Source organism: Phocoena sinus, chromosome 1 (assembly GCF_008692025.1).
Source record: "Phocoena sinus isolate mPhoSin1 chromosome 1, mPhoSin1.pri, whole genome shotgun sequence".
Lineage (NCBI taxonomy): Eukaryota > Metazoa > Chordata > Mammalia > Artiodactyla > Phocoenidae > Phocoena > Phocoena sinus.
In genome coordinates this window covers 85,064,786-85,075,242 of record NC_045763.1, presented here as the reverse complement: position 1 = coordinate 85,075,242, position 10,457 = coordinate 85,064,786, and positions in this window count along the sequence as shown.

The following is a 10,457-nucleotide window of genomic DNA, read 5'->3' as shown; positions in this document are numbered from 1 at the left end:
TAGTTTATCACATTGATAGATTTGCGTATATTGAAGAATCCTTGCATTCCTGGAATAAACCCCACTTGATCATGGTGTATGATCCTTTTAATGTGCTGTTGGATTCTGTTTGCTAGTATTTTGTTGAGGATTTTTGCATCTATGTTCATCAGTGATATTGGCCTGTAGTTTTCTTTCTTTGTGACATCCTTGTCTGGTTTTGGTATCAAGGTGATGGTGGCTTCGTAGAAGGAATTTGGGAGTGTTCCTCCCTCTGCTATATTTTGGAAGAGTTTGAGAAGGATAGGTGTTAGCTCTTCTCTAAACGTTTGATAGAATTCACCTGTGAAGCCATCTGGTCCTGGGCTTTTGTTTGTTGGAAGGTTTTTAATCACAGTTTCAATTTCAGTGCTTGTGATTGGTCTGTTCATATTTTCTATTTCTTCCTGATTCAGTCTTGGCAGGTTGTGCATTTCTAAGAATTTGTCCATTTCTTCCAGATTGTCCATTTTATTGGCATAGAGTTCCTTGTAGTAATCTCTCATGATTTTTTTTATTTCTGCAGTGTCAGTTGTTACTTCTCCTTTTTCATTTCTAGTTCTATTGATTTGAGTCTTCTCCCTTTTTTTCTTGATGAGTCTGGCTAGTGGTTTATCTATTTTGTTTATCTTCTCAAAGAACCAGCTTTTAGTTTTATTGATCTTTGCTATTGTTTCCTTCATTTCTTTTTCATTTATTTCTGATCTGATTTTTATGATTTCTTTCCTTCTGCTAGCTTTGGGGTTTTTTTGTTCTTCTTTCTCTAATTGCTTGAGGTGCAAGGTTAGGTCGTTTATTCGAGATGTTTCCTGCTTCTTAAGGTGGGCTTGTATTGCTATAAACTTCCCCCTTAGAACTGCTTTTGCTGCATCCCATAGGTTTTGGGTCGTTGTGTCTCCATTGTCATTTGTTTCTAGGTATTTTTTTATTTCCTCTTTGATTTCTTCAGTGATCACTTCATTATTAAGTAGTGTATTGTTTAGCCTCCATGTGTTTGTATTTTTTACAGATCTTTTCCTGTAATTGATATCTAGTCTCATGGCGTTGTGGTCGGAAAAGATACTTGATACAATTTCAGTTTTCTTAAATTTACCAAGGCTTGATTTGTGACCCAAGATATGATCTATCCTGGAGAATGTTCCATGAGCACTTGAGAAAAATGTGTATTCTGTTGTTTTTGGATGGAGTGTCCTATAAATATCAATTAAGTCCATCTTGTTTAATGTATCATTTAAAGCTTGTGTTTCCTTATTTATTTTCATTTTGGATGATCTGTCCATGGGTGAAAGTGGGGTGTTAAAGTCCCCTACTATGAATGTGTTACTGTTGATCTCCCCTTTTATGGTTGTTAGTATTTGCCTTATGTATTGAGGTGCTCCTATGTTGGGTGCATAAATATTTACAATTGTTATATCTTCTTCTTGGATCGATCCCTTGATCATTATGTAGTGTCCTTCTTTGTCCCTTTTAATAGTCCTTATTTTAAAGTCTATTTTGTCTGATATGAGAATTGCTACTCCAGCTTTCTTTTGGTTTCCATTTGCATGGAATATCTTTTTCCATCCCCTTACTTTCAGTCTGTATGTGTCTCTAGTTCTGAAGTGGGTCTCTTGTAGACAGCATATATAAGGGTCTTGTTTTTGTATCCATTCAGCCAATCTGTGTCTTTTGGTGGGAGCATTTAGTCCATTTACATTTAAGGTAATTATCGATATGTATGTTCCTATTTCCATTTTATATATTGTTTTGGGTTCGCTACTATAGGTCATTTCCTTCTCTTGTGTTTCGTGTCTAGAGAAGTTCCTTTAGCATTTGTTGTAAAGCTGGTTTGGTGGTGCTGAACTCTCTCAGCTTTTGCTTGTCTGTAAAGGTTTTAATTTCTCCATCAAATGTGAATGAGATCCTTGCTGGGTAGAGTAGTCTTGGTTTCAGGCTATTCTCCTTCATCACTTTCAGTATGTCCTGCCACTCCCTTCTGGCTTGTAGGGTTTCTGCTGAGAGATCAGCTGTTAACCTTATGGGGATTCCCTTGTGTGTTATTTGTTGTTTTTCCCTTGCTGCTTTTAATATGCTTTCTTTGTATTTAATTTTTGACAGTTTGATTAATATGTGTCTTGGCGTGTTTCTCCTTGTATTTATCCTGTATGGGACCCTCTGTGCTTCCTGGACTTGATTAACTATTTCCTTTCCCATATTAGGGAAGTTTTCAACTATAATCTCTTCAAATATTTTCTCAGTCCCTTTCTTTCTTTCTTCTTCTTCTGGAACCCCTATAATTCGAATGTTGGTGCGTTTCATGTTGTCCCAGAGGTCTCTGAGACTGTCCTCAGTTCTTTTCATTCTTTTTTCTTTATTCTGCTCTGCAGTAGTTATTTCCACTACTTTATCTTCCAGGTCACTTATCCGTTCTTCTGCCTCAGTTATTCTGCTATTGATCCTATCTAGAGTGATTTTAATTTCATTTATTGCATTGTTCATCGTTGCTTGTTTCATCTTTAGTTCTTGTAGGTCCTTGTTAACTGTTTCTTGCATTTTGTCCATTCTACTTCCAAGATTTCGGATCATCCTTACTATCATTATTCTGAATTCTTTTTCAGGTAGATTGCCTATTTCCTCTTCATTTGTTAGGTCTGGTGGGTTTTTATCTTGCTCCTTCATCTGCTGTGTGTTTTTCTGTCTTCTCATTTTGCTTATCTTACTGTGTTTGGGGTCTCCTTTTTGCAGGCTGCAGGTTCGTAGTTCCCGTTGTTTTTGATGTCTGTCTCCAGTGGCTAAGGTTGTTTCAGTGGGTTGTGTAGGCTTCCTGGTGGAGGGGACTAGTGCCTGTGTTGTGCTGGATGAGGCTGGATCTTGTCTCTCTAGTGGGCAGGTTCACGTCTGGTGGTGTGTTTTGGGGTGTCTGTGGCCTTATTATGATTTTAGGCAGCCTCTCTGCTAATGGGTGGGGTTGTGTTCCTGTTTTGCTAGTTGTTTGGCATAGGTTGTCCAGCACTGTGGCTTGCTGGTCGTTGAGTGAAGCTGGGTGCTGGTGTTAAGATGGAGGTCTCTGGGAGATTTCCGCTGTTTAATATTATGTGGAGCTGGGAGGTCTCTTGTTGACCAGTGACCTGAAGTTGGCTCTCCTACCTCAGAGGCAGAGCCCTGACTCCTGGCTGGAGCACCAAGAGCCTTTCATCCACACGGCTCAGAATAAAAGGGAGAAAAAGTAGAGAGAATTAGTAGAAGTATGAGGAAAGAAAGAAGGAAAGGAGGAAAGGAAGGAAGGAAGAAAGAAGCAAAGAAGGAAAGAAAGGAGGGAGGGAGGGAGGGAGGGAGGAAGGAAGGAAGGAGGGAAAGAAGGAAAAAAAGACAGAAAGAAAGATGATACAGTAAAAATAAAATAAAGTATAATATAGTTATTGAATTAAAAAATATTTAGAAAAAAAAAGGGACGGATAGAACCTTAGGACAAATGTTGGAAGCAAAGCTATACAGAGAAAATCTTACACAGAAGCATACACATACACCTTCACAAAAAGAGGTAAAGGGGGAAAAATCATAAATCCTGCTCCCTGAGACCACCTCCTCAATTTGGGGTGATTCGTTGTCTAAAGGAGGGAGGGAAGGAAGGAAAGAAAGAAAGAACGAAGGTAAAGTATAATAAAGTTATTACAATTAAACTTAATTATTAAGAAAAAGAATTTTTAAAAAAAAGTCATGGACGGATAGAGCCCTAGGACAAATGGTGGAAGCTAGAGTATACAGACTAGATGTCACACAGGAGCATACACGTACACCTTCACAAAAAGAGGAAAAGGGAAAAAAATCATAGATTTCGCTCCTAAATTCCACCTCTTCAATTTGGGATCATTCCTTGTCTATTCAGGTATTCCACAGATGCAGGGTATATCAAGTTGATTGTGGAGCTTTAATCCGCTGCTTCTGTGGCTGCTGGGAGAGATTTCCCTTTCTCTTCTTTGTTTTCACAGCTCACAGGAGCTCAGCTTTGGATTTGGCCCTGCCTCTGCGTGTAGGTCGCTGGAGGGCGTCTGTTTTTTCGCTCAGACAGGACGGGGTTAAAGGAGCCGCTGATTCGGGGCCTCCGGCTCACTCAGGCCGGGGGTTGGGGGATGGGGGAAGGAGGGGCACTGCGTGCGGGGCCGGCCTGCGGCGGCAGAGGCAGCGTGACGTTGCGGCAGAGGCCGGCGTGACGTTGCACCAGCCTGAGGCCCGCCGTGCGCTGTCCCGGGGAAGTTGTCCCTGGATCCCGGGAACCTGGCAGTGGCGGGCTGCACAGGCTCCGCGGAAGAGGGGTGTGGAGAGTGACCTGTGCTCGCACACAGGCCCCTTGGTGGCGGCAGCAGCAGCCTTAGCGTCTCCCGCCCGTCTCTGGGGTCCGTGGTTTTAGCCGCGGCTCGCGCCCGTCTCTGGGGTTTGCGCTTTCAGCCGCGGCTCGCGCCCGTCTCGGGGGCTCGCGCCCTCAGCCGCGGCTCGCGCCCGTCTCTGGGGTTTGCGCTTTCAGCCGCGGCTCGCGCCCGTCTCGGGGGCTCGCGCCCTCAGCCGCGGCTCGCGCCCGTCTCTGGGGTTCGCGCTTTTAGCCGCGGCTCGCGCCCGTCTCTGGAGTTCCTTTAAGCAGCGCTCTTAGACCCCTCTCCTCGCGCACCAGGAGACAAAGAGGGAAGAAAAAGTCTCTTGCCTCTTCGGCCGGTGCAGGCTTTTCCCCGAACTCCCTCCCGGCTAGTCGTGGTGCACTAACCCCTTCAGGCTATGTTCAAGCCGCCAACCCCAGTCCTCTCCCTGAGCTCCGTCCAAAACCAAAACCCTAGCCTCAGCTCGCAGCCCCGCCCGCCCCGGTGGGTGAGCAGCAAGCCTCTCGGGTTGGTGAGTGCTGGTCGGCACCGATCTTCTGTGCAGGAATCTCCCCGCTTTGCCCTCCGCACCCGTCACTGTGCACTACTCCGCGGTCCCGAAACTCCCCCCTCTGCCTCCCGCAGTCTCCGCCCGCGGAGGGGCTTCCTAGTGTGTGGAAACTTTTCCTCCTTCACAGCTCCCTCCCACTGGTGCAGGTGCCGTCCTTATTCTTTTGTCTCTGTTTTTTCTTTTGCCCTACCCAGTTACGTGGGGAGTTTCTTGCCTTTTGGGAGGTCTGAGGTCTTCTGCCAGCCTTCAGTAGGAGTTCTGTAGGAGTTGTTCCACGTGTGGATGTATTTCTGGTGTATCCGTGGGGAGGAAGGCGATCTCCGCGTCTTACTCTTCCGCCATCTTCAAGGTCCCCCCTAGCTTCTTTCTTTCTGCGAATTCCTCTGACTGCCCTCTGGGCTGGCCCTGTTTGAATGGCATGACATTGAGTTCCAAATTAATGGAATTCCACATAGCTCATGAAGGCTCACTGGGAACATTTAATAAAATGAAGTGTCTCGATGAGCTCTTCAGATTCCTCAGAGTCCAATGACTGAAGAGGTTCTGGAATGGAGAACTGAATGTGGCTTAGAAACACAAGGTAATATGCTAATATGACTATGAAAATTAGCATAGGCCCACATACCTAGGACTGAAAGAGATTAAGCTGGGCCTAAAACATAGCTGGTCACTTTATGAGAAAGCAAACTGTTGAATAAAAAATGGCAAATGTGAACAAGTTTTAAAAGGTAATATTTCCAGTGGCTAAGATATGGCTCATCTAAACAGTCAATAAGTATTAGTTGTTATTACTATTTCTCTTCTGAACATTTCAACTTACTGCCTATCAGTGTGATTAAAAATAGTATACAATGCCTCTAATAAGTCTGTAAAAATTTGCTTTAATTACCATGTTAGATATAATTTTACTTTTAGAAATAATAATGCATTTTATGTTAAAAAATTTTTTTTTAATCTATTCTTGCCTCCCCTGCTTCTCAGACCTTATATTAAATTTAGTTAGGATAGGGTCAGAAACCAAAGCAAACAGTCTGTTAGCTAGCTGCATTCTACTGACACTAGGAAAGTCCTACTGTTATGAGAAGTCAACTACAAGTCAATCAGCCTAAAGATTGCGTGAAACAATCTATCTTTTTGAAAATCATCAGAATGCTCTGGAATATCTGACAAGTATTTCTCTAAGAAATATAAATCAGTAGATTTAATCACACATTCAATGAACATTAATTTTGCACAAAATATCATGCATGTTGCTCTGAGAGAAGTTAGGAAGTACCATGCGGGTGCCTGTCCTCATGGAGCTTGCTGTCATAAAGAGTTCACTTCTTCAGAAGGGTTTGATTACACACTTCTTCCAGACTATTCTGAATAAAGATGAGGAGAGCCAATTTTTTTTTTTTTCCTAAACTGTAAGAAACCTTTGGTTCAATCACTGTCGTATACCGTAGCTTAAAGAATATATTTTCCTTCATGCATTTTGATATTTGAGAACAATGAATTCAAAAATTATTGGGCGGGCTTCCCTGGTGGCGCAGTGGTTGAGAGTCCGCCTGCCGATGCAGGGGACATGGGTTCATGCCTTGTTCCGGGAAGATCCCACATGCCGCGGAGCGGCTGGGCCCATGAGCCATGGCTGCTGAGCCTGCGCATCCGGAGCATGTGCTCCGCAACGGGAGAGGCCACAACAGTGAGAGAGAGGCCCGCGTACCGCAAAAAAAAAAAATTATTGGGTAAAGTGGGTCTGTAACTGACCACCTAGGGAAACTATGCAAAATCCCTTCAAAATTCCCATCAGGAGTAGAAGAGAAGTGGATTCAGATACAGCACTCTGAAACCTTCCCAAGCTTTCTCCACTGGAATTCTAATTAGTAAGACCCCTTTAAGCAATTTTAAAGTTGCTTAATTTAAATATAGGAAATGTTTCCTTGGGCTCTATAATAACTTTGGCAGAGCTGATCCTATTTCCTGAGATTAAACAGAAGAAAATTCTTTCCTCAGGAAATTGAACCACACACAATAAGATCATTCATTAGAATGTTCATATAAATTCAAAATACGCCACAGGAAGAGTGTCTTCTTCATAAAAAGTAACACCCTAGAAATGCTAAGGAGGGCCATGACTGGTTTTTAGTCTTGAGTTTTGGCCTTTGTGTGTTACAAGTTCTCCAGGAAGAATTACTGAGGTGATAACTCATTTTGACAATGAAACCAACTGCAGGATAACTAAAAAGAATGAAACCCTTTTTCCTAAATAAAAAATATCTTTCAGTATTATTTGCTTCGTCAAAGTTTTGCTTCTATTCATGAAATAAAGCTGTACCTTCTGTAACCTCATTTACTCCACTTTGTACCACTTAAGACTTAGCAAAAGGAAAACCTCAGAAACTTTGTACCAAAACCTGCTACTCAAAAGTCCGACTGGTAAGGGGACTGGGGAGGCTATGTTTCTAAAACTTTTTTATTGTCCAAGAGCACAAAGAGGAACACTCTTCAGTTTCTTGCCACCCTTCCGTAAATTTACATCACCTCACTAAATTTGAGAGCTAACTAGCGTTCTGACAGTGTTGTTGAGACTTGCGTGTCAGACTTAGAAATGTTATTGTGGAGGCTTACTTGGATGGTGAGATTTGAGAAGCCTATTTCCCTGCTAAACACATGTATTATAGAGTGATGGATAACAGAGATTCAAAGGATTGCAGTGAGAGATCAAGGAGTTCACCTGTAACATCTATTCCATTGACAGCCGACTTTATTGAAGTTTCACCATATTAACTGCATCTCTGGACTGGCTTAGCCGGCTAGGTGATTATCAATTTATCGCCAGTCAAAACACAGATTGAAAAAAAAAAAAAAAAAACACAGATTGCTTCAGGTACAGTGTCTGTGGCATAATCATGTACCTTGAATCCAATCAAACTGGAATGATCCTACTAGGACGATTCTTGTAAGAGCAAGGACGAAACATCAGTTAGGAACTTCTCTGATGAAATTGTATCTAATTTGTGATTTGATAGAACATTTTTCCTAGTTCCTAGATCAAGAATGCACCACTCCAAAAGGAAATGAAGTCAAAGCCTGAGAGGTAGAATGGGGAGAATATTAGAGGCTATTCACTCCCTCTTCCTGAGCTTTGCTGACTCTAACCACCCCTGAAGTCCACTCGAGAGACAGCAAGTAAAAAACTGACCAGTTCTTGAAATAGACTTGCACCTTGAAACTTCACCTAGCACTGTGGGAACTGACTGAATTACATGTAGGAAATGATCTGAGCTAACCATAGACCAACACTGAGATGCTTACATTACCTCTTTGACTCTGTTTTCAATATAGCAAGAGCTTTTAATTCTACCCTATTTCCTGATCCTATCCTCTAACAAGGTCTAATCTTTCTCTACATATTGAGTTCTACCAGTAGCCACTCCGATTAATATTTGTTAAACGCAGTAACAGAAGGAGATGATTTTGGCCTTAGGTAAAAATTAATACCTACACTAGCAAACACTTAATGGACACTTACTATGTGTTGGGTACTAGTTTAAGTACTTTTTATATATTAACTCATTTAATCTTCTTAACTATGCTGTGAGGAAAGTACTATTATTTTCCCTGTGCTATCAATGAGAAAACTGATGAACAGAAATATTATAAAACTTACCCAAGATTATCCAGCCTGCAAGTTGAACCCAGGCAGATGACTCTAAACCTTAAAAATTCTGAAACCCAGACTTTTCAGTCATATACTGATTGGACTGAGTTGTTCTGTTCCTATTCTAGCCGCCTACCATTTTATAAAATGTATTTTCCTCTAGAGAAAAATAGCGTCATCCAGAGCCTCTACAATTTTTCATGCAAAATGTCTGGCATTCAATAAAAAAATTACCAGATATACCAAGAAATCAGATCAAAAAAAAGAAAGAAAGAAAGTAAAAATAGGCCATAGATGATCCAGAAACATGGATTAATATGTTTTTTAAAAATAGATGAAAAGATACCCTTACCAGAGAAATAGAATCCATAAGACGAGAATCAAGTGGAAATTCTAAAACTGAAAAATACAGTAATTAAAACTAAGGACTCAACAGATGAGCTTACTAGCAGATTAAACACAAATAAGAACAGGATTAGTACTGTAAGATACTAAATACTAGTATTCTCTGTTGGCAGAGAACATTCAGACCAAAGGACCAAAAAAAAAAAAAAAAAAAGGAAATATAGAAAAAAGTGAAAGAGACACATGGGAGACGGCAAAGTTCTAAGTGTAACTGGAGCTCCAGAAGTACAGAAATAGATTAGAGGAGAAATGGAGGCAAAAGCATTGTTCGAATAGGTAATGTCTGAGAAATTTCCAAAACAGATGAACAATATCAAATCCCAAGAAGGATACAGACATTACTAGTCTCATCATAGTAAAACTGCCAAATGACAAAGACAAAGAATAAGCCATAAGAACAGCCAGACAAAAAAGCATAGTACCTTCAAAGAAACTACAACAATGATAACTAAGTTCTCAACAGAAACCACAGGAGCCAGAAGAAAACAGAATGATATCGTGAAGTGCTGGAAGAAATTATTGATGACTTAGAAGTCTATACACAATGAAAATGTCCTTCAAACATAAAGGCATCAAAAAAAGTTTGTTGTCAGTAGATCCCTATTAAAAGAAATGCTGAAGGGGTTTAGACAAGAGGAAAATGATCCCAGATGGAAAGACAGAAATGCAGGAAAGAATGAAGAGCAACAGGAGTCAAATATATAAATGACAATAATAACATGTGGTGTAGTTTACATACATATAAAATTAAAATAAATGTATGACAGCAGTAAATCAAACAGCAGAAAGGGATAAATGGATTTAATGTGTTCTTAAATCCTAGCATTGTCTGGGAAGTGGTAAAACTATAATTTACATTAGACTTTATTAGGTTAAGGCTGTTGTTATATCCAGTAAATATAATTCCAAATATATCAGTAATTATATTAAATGTACATGGACTAAATACTTCGATTGAAAGACAAAGTTTGTCCAACTAGATGAAAAAATAAAAATTTAATTATATGTCGCCTAAATAAGGACATCTTAAATATAAGGATACAGAAAGGTTGACAGTAAAAGAATGGAGATATGTAAATACCACGATTAAACATAAAAAAGGACATTTAAAACTGATGCTTAAAAGTTAATCTACTAGATATGGAGATGAAAACTGGTAAAACTAAACAATAATTTAGGGATGCTTATATTAATGAAAAAGTTATTAAAAGCAAGGGCGAGTAACAAAAAATTCAGGATAGAAGTATGAGAGTAGACTAGGTAGCAACATAAATGAGGAGATTAAGGGGCTTCTGTATCTTTAAGTTGTACATTGCTTGTTTTTCTATTATTCTTTTTTTTAATTATTATTGTTGAAGCTGAGTAATAGTATGGGCTTTATTATACTATTTTCTATACTTTTGTAGATGTTTGAAATTAAAAATAATTTTTAAACAATAATTCAATTACAAAATAAATGACACAAGGAAAGATATATTGTTAAAACATG